The following is a 15,394-nucleotide window of genomic DNA, read 5'->3' on the forward strand; positions in this document are numbered from 1 at the left end:
GTTCAAACTCTTCACGCGTAAAGGAATCATACACTGCAACTTAAACTTTATAGTTTCATATTCCTTATACCCTCTTAACTTTCAGGCAGTTTCTTCATTATATGCCACAAACACCACCTATGTCTTGTACTAGGGAAAATAATCTCAACTACATTTTGCATTATCTTGATCAGTGATAATTCTATTAGAAGCAACATTCATGCATTCAAGCCAAGAACGAAATAGCCATACAAATGTCTTAGTGTCCTCATGGGAAATTAACCCGCAAACTAACAACTTCGAATGTCCATGATGATCAACCCCCACAAAAGCAGCAAATGGCATATCATACTTGTTCGTCAGATATATTGTGTCGAAGGTGACAACATCAACAAATTCTTTATATGCGGCCCTACATCTAATATCAACCCATAGCACATTCTGTAATCGACTCTCTTCATCTACATCAATCATGTACCAGAAATTTAAATTCTTCTTTTGCATTTTCATAAAATACTCAAGTACTGCCAAAGCATCTCCAACTCACAGTCGTAGCCTTCTCACTTTTTCAATGTAGTTCGTACAATCTTTTTGTAGAAACATCAAATTCTTTACACCTCCTGCATCAATTGAACATGACTGAAAATTTTTACACGGTCTAATCCCAGCCACATCATTAACTTCAAGCCTCATTTTCACATATGGTTGTATCATTCAGTTAACCTTGAAATATCTTCTTTTTGTCAGACTTGTAAGATCATAGTTATGTTCAAGTACAACTAATTTAATTTCCCATATGCATTCACCATTCAAAGCTGCACTAATCTGACTCTTAAAATCTGCTTTGGCAATAGGTTGCTTTCTTAAGGTATTTCTGGATTTACATCTCTCCTTCCCAGAATAAGAACATGCCACTGTCACATATCTCATCTCTCCATCATCGCCTTTCTTTGACGTACGTATCATTGCTTCAAATCTTATTTTGTTACCATACCATTTGTAATACTTCACCAGACTATCAACTGAATCCAACACCATTCCAATATGAGGCTCCACTTCTTCCTCTATACATCCCATATTTTCTAATTCATCACGTTCATTTTCTTGATTATTTAATAGTTTTATAACGGACAAAATTAGAATGTACTAATACAACACATCATAAGAAACAATAAGATACAATAAATTTAAAATCATGTTAATGAAAAAGTTAAGGTTTCGAGCACAATTTACCTCAAAATCATTGAAATGAGGCAAACTGGATTCTTCCATATTCTGTAATTTAATGCAAAACCAATACTAGTGTACACGTTCATGAATCTGATTCACAATAATTACCAACAAATATTCTCTATCAGTTATTTTCTATTGTAACATATATTCAATCCAAAATAGAATACAAAACTAAATAAATGCATAAGTTAAATAAACACCACTTAACAACCTCAACAAATCTTTCTAATATGAACAAATTTTGATCTTCCTATCTCTCTTTCCACCCTAAATGATTGTTTTATGAAAAGTTTATGGCATTCTTTCTTGTCACGGTAGTTGGTTGTTGAGGAAGAAACCGCTTGTTGCTGATAGCCACAGACGAGAAGAATGCATATGCAAAGAACGGGAACAATGAAGCGGGAAGGATGAAGCAGAAGGCAAAATGAAGTTTTTGTTTTTTTTCGCTTGCAAAATGTTGGCGCTTATTTTGGAGAAGTCTTATTGGAGAAGCTAATGTTTAGGACAAATAATAATAATAAAAAAAGTAAATTAAAAAAATATTTTATTATATTGTGGACAGTCGTCGATATTATATGGACGATTGTCCTTTTGATATGGACTCATGTCCATTGTATGTGGACGCCCGTCCAAAAATAAAGGACGGCCATTCATATGTTATGGACGGTTGTCCCTAACTAATGGACGGGCGTCCACATACAATGGGCGCCCGTCCATAATTGAAATAGTATACTGCAAGGAAGGCACGGTTGTTCATCAGTTATGGATGATCATCCCTTCCCTGTGGTATACTATTTCAATTATGGATGGGCGTCCATTGTATGTGGACGCCCATCCATTATGTAAGGACGACCGTCCATAACATATGAACGACCGTCCTTTATTTTGTTAATGTGTTTTTTTCTCCATTTGCTGATGAACAGGCGTCCATAACTCCCGTCCATAGTAAATGGACTCCTGTCTATATAATATGGAAAAAAGTCCATCGTAAGTGAACGATCGTCCATAGTTGATGAACAGCTGTTCACTCACAAAATATTTTTCAAATTTATTTCGTGGATGGTCTGAGTCACGGGATACAAGTTTGGTGAAACAATTTGGTGTATAATCCGATGTCCGTAGCATTATTGTAGACTAAAACATGACTGATGTAGGTGTTAACAACCTTTAGTATTAGGGAAGTGAGACACAAAATTTTCTAGGCCTTTTTCTCTTAATTATTAATCAGATTTAAATTATTTCATTTAAATTAATATATTTTTTTATAATTTCATTAATTGTCTTTGATTTTGTGTTTCAAGTTTGGGTAGAAGGGTAAGTTCACCCCTTTGGTTTTTAGAAGCTTCATTTTGTTCTTGTTTTAATGATGTGATGATGAGGAGGATGGCGACAATAATGATTATACTATATAGTATTTTTCTTGATATTAATTTTACGTTAATTTTATTTAAAAAATCAAAGGAGGACAAAAATGTTAAATAATAACAATTTTATTTGGTCTCACTAGCTTGCCATGGCAGAGAATTATCTTCGCCGCGGTGAATTTTGCTGATCTTTTCTAAAATTATAAAACTTCCCTCCGCTTGCTTATTCACTTGAGTCTTTGATCTTTGTGATCTCCGATAGGAACAAGCTTCATAGTGCTTCCAATCCGCATCAGAATTTTTCCAATTCCTTAATTTCTCTTGATTCCGGGTCCAGAAACTCAATTTTGCTTGGTTTTGATCAAATTACATGTTTTGGCCTGAAACGTAAAATATCCGAATTTAAGTTGCAATTCAGGCACAAAGCTTAATAAGAAATATCCAAAATCCTACCAAAGAGTATAAAAAATATGGTATAATCTTAGGATTATCAAATACTAACAAAGTTAAGGTATGCTCGTCCTCGAGCATCAGCCACAAAATGAGACTAAAGAAAAACAATAGAGAAATAGCAAAACGAAAACAAAATGAGGAACGTAGCGGAAAATTTAAAATCAAAATCAACCAAAAAAGAGATGCCTAGAATTGATTGCAAATGCAAGTCTCAAAAATTGTTGAAACATTATTACAAGAAAATGCTTAACTCTCCAAGAAGTTATAAATTGATTGACTATCTTTCTCTATTGGTCCCCTAAGTAGGTAATCCCCACTTCAATCCACTTATCATTAATTGTCTTTGATTTTGTGTTTCAAGTTTGGGTAGAAGGGTAAGTTCACCCCTTTGGTTTTTAGAAGCTTCATTTTGTTCTTGTTTTAATGATGCGATGATATGTGATGACAAGGAGGAGAACGACAATAATGATTATACTATGGGTGCGTTTGGTTCAAGAAATGTTGTATTACTGGAAAGATATATTACCAAGGAATCTTTAGAGAAATGTGTTTGATTGATTGGAATAAATTAGAGGTTATATTATAATAATATGTTTGGTTGTTAGGATAAATGAGTGGGTATGTTATATAGATTACTAAATTGCCCTCATTTTTAAATACTAATATAATATTATTTTTATTATTATTTTATTCTATTATTTTTTAATATATTTCTTTTAACCCCCTATATTTGAAATTTTGCTAAAACATCACAGCCATATAAAACTGTAATTTGTAGCAAAATCACCCCCCCATCCATCCAAGCCATTGTTGGCAGCACCATCAACAGCCACCATAATGGCTCACGATTAGTGAGATCTGGCTGGTCCTACTACTATAAGCCTAATCCAGTAGTGGATCTTTGATCTATGGCCAAAAACGGCTAGATCTGGTCATGAATATGGTCGTTTCATGGCTAAAGATGTGGCCATGAAAAGGCCAGATCTTTACTTGTGAAACAGTGACCATTTCACTACCAAAGATCTGGCATTTTCATAGCTAGATCTATGGCATTTCACGGCCACATCTTTGGCCGTGAAACGACTAGATTTGGTTGTTTCTAGCAAGAAACGTCCTTATCGGCACACGAACGACAAGATCCCACCAGTCTTGCCCCGATATGACAACTTTTGCCGGCAACCAGCGGTGGTATTGGGTGGTTGGGGGGTATTTTGTTAACTTTTAAACTTTTTGTAGTTGGGGTGTTTTAGCTATATTTTCAAATATAGAGGGTCTAGGCCAATTGCTATTTGGTAGACATATGAGGGCAAATGTGTCCTAAATGATAAAAGATTAAGGGCAAAATAGGGTAAAAATTAAGATTGCGTCGGTAATCTTATATTAACACCCTTTAGGAAGGTAATCTAATTACCTCTAATATTACCAACAGTAAACACTATTTGCAATAAAAGATTACAGGATTAATCTTATACCACCCCGAACCAAATGCAACCTATATAGTATTTTCTGTGATGTTAATTTTACATTAATCCTTGTTTAAAAAATCAAAAGGAGGACAAAAATGTCAAATAATGACAATTTTAGGTGCGTTTGGGCAACTATTTCTGACAGTATTTGGGCTCCAATTTTTAAAGTATGCATTTTTTTTACTACCCCAAGAATTGTATCCAAGAAATGTTATTCCCGACATATTTAACCGTTCTATTTTTGGGGCATGCATCTGCAATTTTATTTTTTTATTTTTTTATTTTTTTATTTTTTTTATCTTTTCCTTCTTTCTTCCTTTATTTCTTTCTTATTCTTCATCTTTATTCTTCAATATGTCTTCTTCCAACCACCAACCACCATGACAAATCTCTCTTCCAATTGCCATTTGCAATTTTTTTCTCTTTTCTCTTTTCCTTATTTCTTCTTTATTTCTTTCTTTTTCTTTTTTATTTCTTCAATCCGTCTTCTTCCAACCACCAACCACCGTTGCAACTTCTCTTTCACCTGTATTCAACCTCTTATAATCTCAGTCGAGCCGATCTGCACTATTTAGGCGCACAGCTTCCGACTTCTTTCACATACGCCTCAGGTTTTGTTGTTTATGTATTATGTTTGTTTGCGTGGTTTTGTTGTTTATGTATTGTGTTTGTTTGTGTGTGAGTGAGTGATTTTAGTAAAGTTTTTTTAGTAGAGTGTGTTATTAGGATTCGTGAAGTGAGCACCAGATCCCTTTCACCACCAACCCAAGTTGTTTTGTTACAGAAGAAGGTGTGAATTTGATGGGTTTTGTTGGTGTAATGGCATCTTTTTTTTTTTTTTAAACAAATTTGTTTTCATAAAATAAAAATTATAAAATTAAAAAGAAACTAGTTATAGGTTTCGAGGGTTCCTGCAACTGAGAACTAGAGGAGGATTTGGCAAGTAGGGAGCTGCAGGATTTGGGGAAGGGGGAGTCGAGTGTTTGGAAAGAAGAAAAAACAATAAACATGAATAAGAATGTACAAGTAATGAAAAAAGAAAAAAGAAAATACGGGTAATGAAAAAAGAAAAAAGTAAGAGAAAAGTGAGTGGTAAGATTTTAGGAGTAAAAATATTTGCAGAAAAAAGGTTCAAAAAAAAGGTGAGTGGTGAGTGGTGAGTTTTGTGTGGTGAGTTCATGGAGAAATTTTAGGAGTAAAAAATTTGGGGATTGTTCCAAATATTTTTTTTTGGGATTTGTCTAACTTATATATTTGTTTTGCAGATTCGCAATCATTATTTGATCATAAGAACAAATTACGATCATATGAACAAAAGTTAGTATAATGTGGCCCGCTATCACAGGATCGATTACTACTTTCAGCAGAAGAGGAAGTTTCGACATTTTTCCAGACTTGGAGTTCATCATACACCCTGTTGTTCAACATTTCCTATAGCTTCCCCTGCATTGATGGCTTCAAGTAGTGTTGGATCGAATGAGGTAACAATTTATTTGTGTTTAGTTTATGAGGTTTAAATGTACGTATGTGTGTTGGTAATGTGTTTGCTAATTATTATGGTATCCCAATCTTGGTTGTTGTTCTCATCGTACTGTTATTAGATGAGCAATAATGCTAACTAGCTTGTTGAGATTACCCACGAATTTCTGGTTCTGTTATCTAGGTGTGCAAAAACTTCCCGCGATACTTCAATAAAAACTGCATATTACCAAGATATGTTAGATGACTTACACAACTAACTTCTAAGTACTTTCGCTTGAGAAAAGTATATCAAGCATCGCAGAAATTGCTTCAACACATGAGCATTGATTGGGATCATGAGTCGCAAACTCCAGCATGTCCTGTCCCTTACAGGTTTGACAATAATATATCAAGGTAAATTTTAAAATTTTAAATTCATATTAACCTACGACAACATACTTTTACGAATTTTTTTGGGGATTGACAGATATTAATATATGTTTATTTTTCATTACCAGCAAAACCCACAGGTGCAACAATTCTTCCACAAAGGACTTCCTCACAAGGATCTTTATGAAGTCATATTTGAGAAGCAAACTACCACAGGGAGATATGCGTACACATCTATGTCCCAACTTGTCGAGAACTTCACTTCTTCCGATTAGGGACTAGTTGACATTGATGATAGTGACTTCAAACTTGATCCAAATGGGAAGATAGGGAAAAAACGATCAAACTCATCTGGTATTGCAAGACCAAGAAATAGGAGGAAGAGAAGCGGCCTAAGACAGGCACTTATGGATGTCATTGGCAGATTAACGGATGTGCTTGTGGAGAGGAGTATGGGATCGAGGGCTAACAATCATAGTGGAGATGAAGGGATGAAGAGAACACCAGTGCTCCATTTGATATGTTTTCCATGAGCCATTGTATTGACATCTTGACGGCCATGCAAGTACCCACGAGTTTTACATGTTGGTTGTCAAGTACTTACATCAAAATCCAAGGTGGCGGGAGGTATTCGTAAAACTGTCGCTCGAGGAAAAGGCTAATTGGATTTATAACCACTTTCGCAATTTGTAGATGACCCTGTATGTCTTAAGTATTTGCCCACATTTTTGTATTCACCAGTGGGCATTTATTCCTTTTACGGCTAACCCAAACTTTTTTTTAGCACCTTGATTTAAAAAATGTACCCAAATGTCTACTACTGTATGAACTTATTCATTGTGATATTGTTTTATGTGAGATAACATGTTTCATATGAGTTCGGAATTGTAATTAGAATTAAAAATTGAATGTTATATTTTGCTAAGTACTACAATAACTGTTAAATGATGATCAATGTTTTACAAATGTACAGGTTTAAATGGCGTCATCTAGGCGAACATAAAGAAGACAAAGTATTGCAATTAACGAAGAAGAAATACTGATTGATATAACAGCTCCACTATGCGCTGTTGCCACATTGGAAACAGATGGGTGTCACTTTTGACATACATCTGTATTAACTAGTCATGATTATATGTTGGAAGTGCCAAATGGTCATGATGACAGAATCTTTGAGAAATGCCACATGGACAAAGACTGTTTTACAAACTTATGTTACATTTTGGCACAGTAAGGGAAATTGTGAGCAACCAGGAGGATGAGTATTGAAGAACAAGTCAAAATCGTAGGTAAAAATGAGACAATCATAAAGATGATGGAGGATTTCCAACGTTCGGGTGAGACGATCTTTAGATATGTTGGCGAAGTTTGCGAGACAATATGTGAGTTGAAGACAGAGTTTATCAGGCCACCCGACTTTAGTGATGTTCCATTGGAAATATCGACCAACCGAAAATATTACCCTTTCTTTAAGGTACTTCTTCATTATGTTTTATATTAGTAGATGGTTAAGTTCATTATGTTATTAATGTTGATAGTCGGTTGATATTACTAAAATTCAATTTTTATGATAAGACTGTATTGGAGCCATTGATGGCACACATGTTTATGCTTCGGTTCCACAGGAGTTAGGCTATAGGAACTGGAATTGCAAAGGAACGTTGTCACAGAATGTAATGGTTGTATGCGACTTTAGGATGATGTTCACTTATGTCGTCACTGGGTGGGAAGGATCTACACATGATTCAAGAGTTTTAAATTCAGTTCTTGATGATCCTAATTCTGGATTCCCACATCCTCCACTAGGTATAAGTATCTTCTTTACATATTATAGCATATTGGCTCCATTTTTGAGGCCTTGAAATTCAAATAATATGTGTGATTTTATTATAGGAAAATACTATTTGGTTGATGCGGGTTATCCAAATAGAGAGGGGTTCCTCACACCTCATAGGCGAGTGGCTTACCATATTCATAATCACCACCATAATCGGATGGGTCACAAGAGTTGTTTAACTACAAACATGCATCACTCCGCTATGTTGTCAAGAGAACCTTTGGTGTTTTAAGTTTCATATTCTTAGTGGAATTAACAGTTATCCGTTGGACAAACACGGGAAGATTGTTATGACATGTTGTGTACTTCATAATTTTATCAGAATGTACAATATGGAGGACCTTATCTCCTAACGATATACTGAAAATACGAGTAATGAGCAAGTATATTTTGATGGCCAAAACGGGGCAGAAGATGGTGGAAATGGAGAGGGATCGAGTCAACCATAGCAAGGTATTATAGATGACATGGCAACTCTACGGGATAACATAATGACTGAAATGTGGGCAACACATATGACCATGTCATAGTTGTTAATGGAGTGTAGGTGTACAAACGATTCTAAGGGTTGATAATTAGTAGCTTTGTCATATTAATGTGGTATTTTTAAACAGTTGGATTAGTACTTGAAATTAATATAGGAATTTTTTTTAAAAAATTTAGTGGTTACAAAATTACCAATCAAATGTTTAATAATATTAAAATGTAAATTGATAAGTTTTTAGGTTATAATAATAAATTATTTTGACAAAATGTACCAAAATATTGTATTAATAAATCATTATAAAAAATATACCAAACAAATATTCAACAATTTTTTCAACTCAAATAACAAGGTCAAAATACTCTACCAAACACATTTTATTCAAATCCTATTCTCGTAATAATAACCCAACTCAACTCCACAATACTATTTCAAAAATCCTACCCAAAATAACAAAACAAACACATTTATTTAGTTAGAGAATGGTGAATTTTGGGTTTAGGCTTTCGGGCTTCCTTTGCAGGGCATTGTTGCTCTGGTGTGGGTTGATTTATGAAGGATTATACATCCTTGCTTGGTTCTTTTTTTTTTTTTTTAATGACCGAGGGTGTTCGGACCAACTTGCTTCCTTGGTTCTTTTGCTTTCCCTCAATCCTGTGTTGTGTCTCAAAGGTCGGGGCGCTGGGGAGGTTTCCCCCCTTAGGTGTCACAAAACTACGATTTAGCAATTTTTTTTTTTCTTTTTGAAATATATAACATTGTTCATGTTTATCTGCTTAAAATGCTCCATCTATCCTTAAGACAAATGCTGCAAAACGAAGGCGATTACTTGGTTTGGACGTGGGACCAAAGTATGTTGGAGTGGTTGTTTCAAACTGAGGGCAGTTGCTTGGTTTAAACGTAGGAATAAAGTATGTTGGAGTGGCTGTTTCAAACCGAGGGTAGTTGCTTGGTTTGGACGAAGGAATAGAGTATGTTGGAGCGGCTTACGGTATGAGTTTGCATAATTTAGTGCTGTAATTTAATTTTTGTTTATGTGGGTGTTAATATGTAGAAATTAGTGAGTAAGTGTTATATTATGTATTGAATTATTATGGTAGGCCTTCCGTTGAGGTGAATCTTGTGTTTATGGTGTTTATAATGATTTAGTTGTAAATTGTATCATGATAGTAACTTATAATCTTTATTTATGCATATCTCATACTATAATTTCAAAGGTTTTATCATTGGCTGTCCTTACCATACACCGCCGAATGCGACTAGTGTCAGTTTAAATCACATAAGTTGTTACTATAATCTTTCCTTTAGTCCTTAATCTCACTAAATTATTTTTATTTGATTAGTCATTTAGTCTAGATCTCATAAAAATTATTTTTATTTGGTTAGGTTATGCAAGAAGAAGTGAAAGATTTTATTAATGAGCTCTCTAGAACATAAAAACTTAAAGGTTTTATTCAACACAGGTGATTGTACCATGGTACAACTTTTTTCATATCAGCATAGCTCCCCAGGGGATTATGACATTAATTGTTAGACGGTATCCCAATTTCAAAATGTTAATGCTAAGTAGAAGTCGATTATTATTAAAAAATATTAAATTTTTTTTAGATGTAACAGTTGCCAAAAACACAATTATGAATTAAGTTACATGAGACTATTGAAGTCTAAGCTTAGTCATTCATTTTGCATGTGCTTATTTATGATACTGTATTTGGCTTTAATAATTAACATGACTGAATCTTGAATTCATATTGTTCGTAGGAGGCGGCAAAGATCTTAAAGCATCGTACATTGTCTTACCCTGATAGAAAGACAACGCTACAGATAGTTGCTAAAATGATATTGGAGGCGCAACTCTCACTTATGCTGCTGTCCGTATCTCATATCCTCAAGCATTTTGCACTTTCTTCGAAGACATGCAATCACAGCCGTCTGATCACGGGCTATTCATGTTTGGCATGGTGGAACCAAAATCAGCCGTTCTTGAAAATTTTAGATGTTTGATTTTTTTTGAATATTTTTTAGGCATTTAATAGAGAGAATTTAGAGAGATATTTGGGAAATTTGCTTCCATTGGACAAAGATTATGAGAAACTTTGGTATTTTGCTTTGGGATCCAAGAACTCTACAATCTACATTATGAAAGAGAGAATGCAGTTTATAAGATCACCATATGATCTTCAAAACCTATGATGAACGTGAAGCTACAACGCTGTGTTTGTTTCCCTTATTCCTATCATATCCTATTCAAAATACATGTTTGTTTCACTATTCTCAAAATCTAATCATATTCTATTCAACTTAAAATATTTAGATTTTTTTAACCCTAAGGTTTGTTAATTTAATAAAACACCCCCAATCAGTTGATCATGCGTCATTCTGACGACTTTCGACCACCTTTTAACGGTGGTGGCCTGCTGCCGACATTTAATGGGTGAATGTGCGTGTTTTTGTTAATTTTAAAACTTTTATTATAAGAGATGTTTAACTAAATTAACAAATTAGGGAGTTAAAAAATAATCTTACTAAACACATTTTCGAATTCAAATCTTATCCTCGTGATAATAATCAAACTTAACTTTTTCAAAAATACTACTTAAAATAATAAAACAAACACACCTATAGATTCTTGATGTAAAAATATGCACAAGTTTCCTGTATGTTTTCTAGTAATTTGAGGGCACCATTATATTGTTTTATTGACGCTATAACACAGACAAATAATCTAGCATGGTAATGTTTACTTGCTTTTCTTAAGTATTAAAATCATGAAATATACTTTTATACCTTATGAGCTAATTGCATGAGTAATATTGGAAGAGAATGTTCTTGCTTGATGCCTTCATCCATCTTGCCTTGATTCGGACTTGTTTAATGCTTTACATCAAAATCTTGTCAATTCCAGGGTTCACATGATTTCTGAAAAATGATTGAACCTCATTAGCCTTTTCATTGCTGCAAAACTGCAGAAGAAAAATAACCGAGTCAACTTACAGTTCAATAGGGCAATAATAATATCAAATCCAATCCATCAACTGTTGGCATATACTTAGAAGTTAGAAAGCAACGGGGCTATAATAATATCGAATCCAATCCATTCCTGACCTGTATTTCTTTAAATTTGGTCCCAATTCTGCATTTATTACTAAAGATATGTGATTATATTAATTTTAGGATGAAAGAAGACTTCCACATTATTGTAGATGATTCAGATTAATTTTCAAAATCCGCATAACACCCAGAGCCGATTATTTTAAAATCCCCGATGCGATATCAATACTATTCATACCTGCAACCATCTTCATGCTGGCCTTCTAAGCTTATTCCTCCAACTACAGAAATATCGTCTTGATCTCGAACTTGAAAGAATTTTGAGATGAACTTTGTAAACATGATGCTAACAAGGAAATTCAAAGCTGTCACGAAGCGTACTTAGAGAAGAGAAAGACTTCATCAGACACCAAAAAGTTCAAAACCTTTGCAACCATATCCGGGTCAGGAGAACATGCTATAGCCTCTGTGTCATGGCAAATATATAACATCAAATCCACACAGAAGTCCAAATCACAGATAAGAGATGAATGCAAGACCATCGTTAATTCAAATTTTATTAAGTCTTACGTAAAATCAGTTCCTTCTCTTGTACTGCATAAACTTTTTTGTAAAACTTGGGTAGGGACTCGAAGCCACGTCTATCTGTGGTGGTAGCATTTCTCATTACAGCAACGTAAGCAGCCTGCAGAGCAAAAGAACTTTTTGCATGTCATATTTTAACATGTTCAAAGGAACGAGACAAAAACGTTGATGTTTAGACTTTATTTTACCTTTCTCTTGCATTGGACTTCCCTGAAACATAATCATGTCGTTCTTACTAAATTTACCCATTCCATCCGGTTGTACGCACCAGATGGGAACACTGCCATCTGGGTTTACCTTCTTTCTGCCGTGCTCAATGTGTGTGCTCGTATCGTATGCCGGCATTTCTTCCACTGTGCAGCCACCTCTATCCTATCAAGTACAAGAAGAGAGAAAACAAGAAAAGGTGAAAAAAAAAAAACAAAAAAACAAAAACAAAAACAAAAACCAGGAACTTTGCACCGAAATAATCCACTAAAAAACAGATGTATTCATTCAATAAGAGGAGGATATTTGACACACAACAGATAGAACTACAGGTTCACTGAAATCAGGTTGTTGGCCTTGTGGTTTTGTATAAACTCTCACTACTCCCATTTCATCCCACATCCTTGCAAGCAGTCTGTGTAAGTTAAACCGTACAAGGAACATAAACAATCGTTATTGTTCCTCAAACCCACTCACATAAAAAAATAAATTTATACGCGATATCATGCTCAAAGTACTTCGGAGTTTCATCATAACACTTGATGTCACATTAATGTGTTTGCGGGCCAAAAAATTGCATGTAGGACATATCGGATATAATAGAAGAAGAATGTATCAGACAATTACTCTGATAAATCCGATATTGTTGTTAAGTGGCCAAAGGAGAAGAACTGAAAATAGCTGGTCATAAGGCTTTTACATGTCATTAGATTCCAGTGGTGCATCAAGTTGCGTATATAATAATATAATCTTTCATTCCTCATTTACATTAAACAAATATATTGAGCGCAGAACATACCTTCATGATTGCAGCTAATGACAACAGAATTGGCTGCTAGGCTAAATTATCCACATGATCAATACCAATAACATCGATCTTATTGTAGACATATCTACATCTGTGGTATCCTCTCAAAATAGCATCTACAATAAATCCAAAACCAAATAAGTACCCTTTTCTTTGAGATAGCAGGTAGACAGCATAAGAGGTTAAATCTAACCCATATCAGAGAGTATATATAAAGAAGCATGTCAAAGAGAAATTATATTGGGAGAATCTACAACAGCAATCCATAGAGCCTAAGAAGCATAGGTTGTAGATGAAAAGAGAAATGATCGAAAAATGTGTGTAGAAGAAAACGCAAATCATAACTCAAAGTTTAGTGCTATGTTCTTACTCTCATTTTGAAGAAGAACAAGTCATTCATCGAAGAATCTTTTAAAGGTTAAAGAGGCCTCTGGACTTCCATTAGGCAATGAAAACCCTAGTTAGTAGATACGGGTACGGCAAAAAAATGTTACCGGTATAATACAGCAAACGGTGAAAAATATGTTTATAAAAATTCGGCCATAAAATTTAGATATGGGAAAAATACGGTACGGATATATACGGGTTTAATACGGTGTATTGTCAATAATACGTTTTGAAAAATATAGCAATATCAATCTTAATTTTAACACTTTTATGGACTACCTGGTTAAAATCAATATAACATTTCAAATGCAAAGTATTCAATTAACCAATAATACAAATACACAATATATAAATATAACTGATACTCAAAATTATAGTCTCCAAACTCAAACACAATATTTAGCCAAGATTCAACTATAGTGTCAAATCAAACACAGTTATAACAAAACCAATTATTTACAAAAATTACAAATACACCCTGCAGTCAGTTTACAAAAATTACAAATGTACCATCTAAAACTATATATTTTATTAAATTTTCTCCCTCCTTTCTCTTCTCTTTCATTTTCTCGTTCTTTTCAAAACTTTCTTCTCTCTTTCTTCTGTAAGTTTCTTCTCTTCTTTCTCTTTGTTTTCTCCACCTTCTCTTCACTTCCTTCTTAAACCTTCATCTCTTTTGTATAAACTTATGTCTATTTTGTTTCTCTTCCCTTCTCTTCTCTCCCTCTTCTTCTGTTTCTTCTATTCTCCCTCTGCATTTCTGGCCGACCGACGACTGACCACAGTTGGCCACTGCGTGTGGCCAAGATCTGCGCCCCCTCACACCGTTCTTGGGTTTTGTGTTTTGTGCTTGTGATTGGTTCACATGATTGGGTCCGCCGATGTCCTCAGCCTCGCCGCTCCTCACCCTTTGTGACTGCAGCCCAATTTGTGACTATGCAATCGTCTCTGTTGCCTGAGCAACTGTCTTATGGAAATTTGTTTGTTGGAGTCGGTTATGGGAGTTGATAGCTTGTTTGCTAGAGTTGATTGTTGTGTGTTGATTGTGGGAGTTGATTGCTTGTGGAAACTTGTGGGAGTTTGTCGACTGTTTTGGGTTTCCGATTGAGAGAAGAAGAGGAGGTTTTGCGATCTGTTTTAATTTTTAGTAAAAAACCCCACTAAAACAACGTCGTTTTGGGGGTGAGATTTTGTTTTTTTTTTTTTTAATAGTTCGCGAATTATACGGGAAGCCTTATTATACGCGAATTATATGGCATATTTTATAAAATATGTATACGTGTGTTTTATATGCGAATTATGCTGATGTTCGTACATTTCGCGTATAATACGCGTTTTTACTAACTAGGAATTGAAAACTATAAAATTTCACTTAAGTTTTCCCGAGAGAAAGTGAAAAAAGTAAAATCAAATAAAATATATTGACATATAAGAAAAGCATTGATTTAAAGAGGAGAAGGAGGGTGGGGTGAGATAGGTTTTGGTTAGAAGGCTGAGGGGAGAGTTTTTGTGGTGGGGTGTGTTGTTGACCCTGAAAACAAGCCTTATTTGGCCTGGATTGTCGATGCCGGTGGTGTAATTAGGGGTATTTTTGCAAGATTTCAAACTTGTAAGAACTTATGTAATTTTTAAGGGTGTTTTTGCTAGATTTTAAACTTTTTTACATGTTGACATCATTGGCTTGACTTG

The sequence above is a fragment of the Pistacia vera genome, unplaced genomic scaffold (genome assembly GCF_008641045.1).
Source record: "Pistacia vera cultivar Batoury unplaced genomic scaffold, PisVer_v2 Contig102, whole genome shotgun sequence".
Classification (NCBI taxonomy): domain Eukaryota; kingdom Viridiplantae; phylum Streptophyta; class Magnoliopsida; order Sapindales; family Anacardiaceae; genus Pistacia; species Pistacia vera.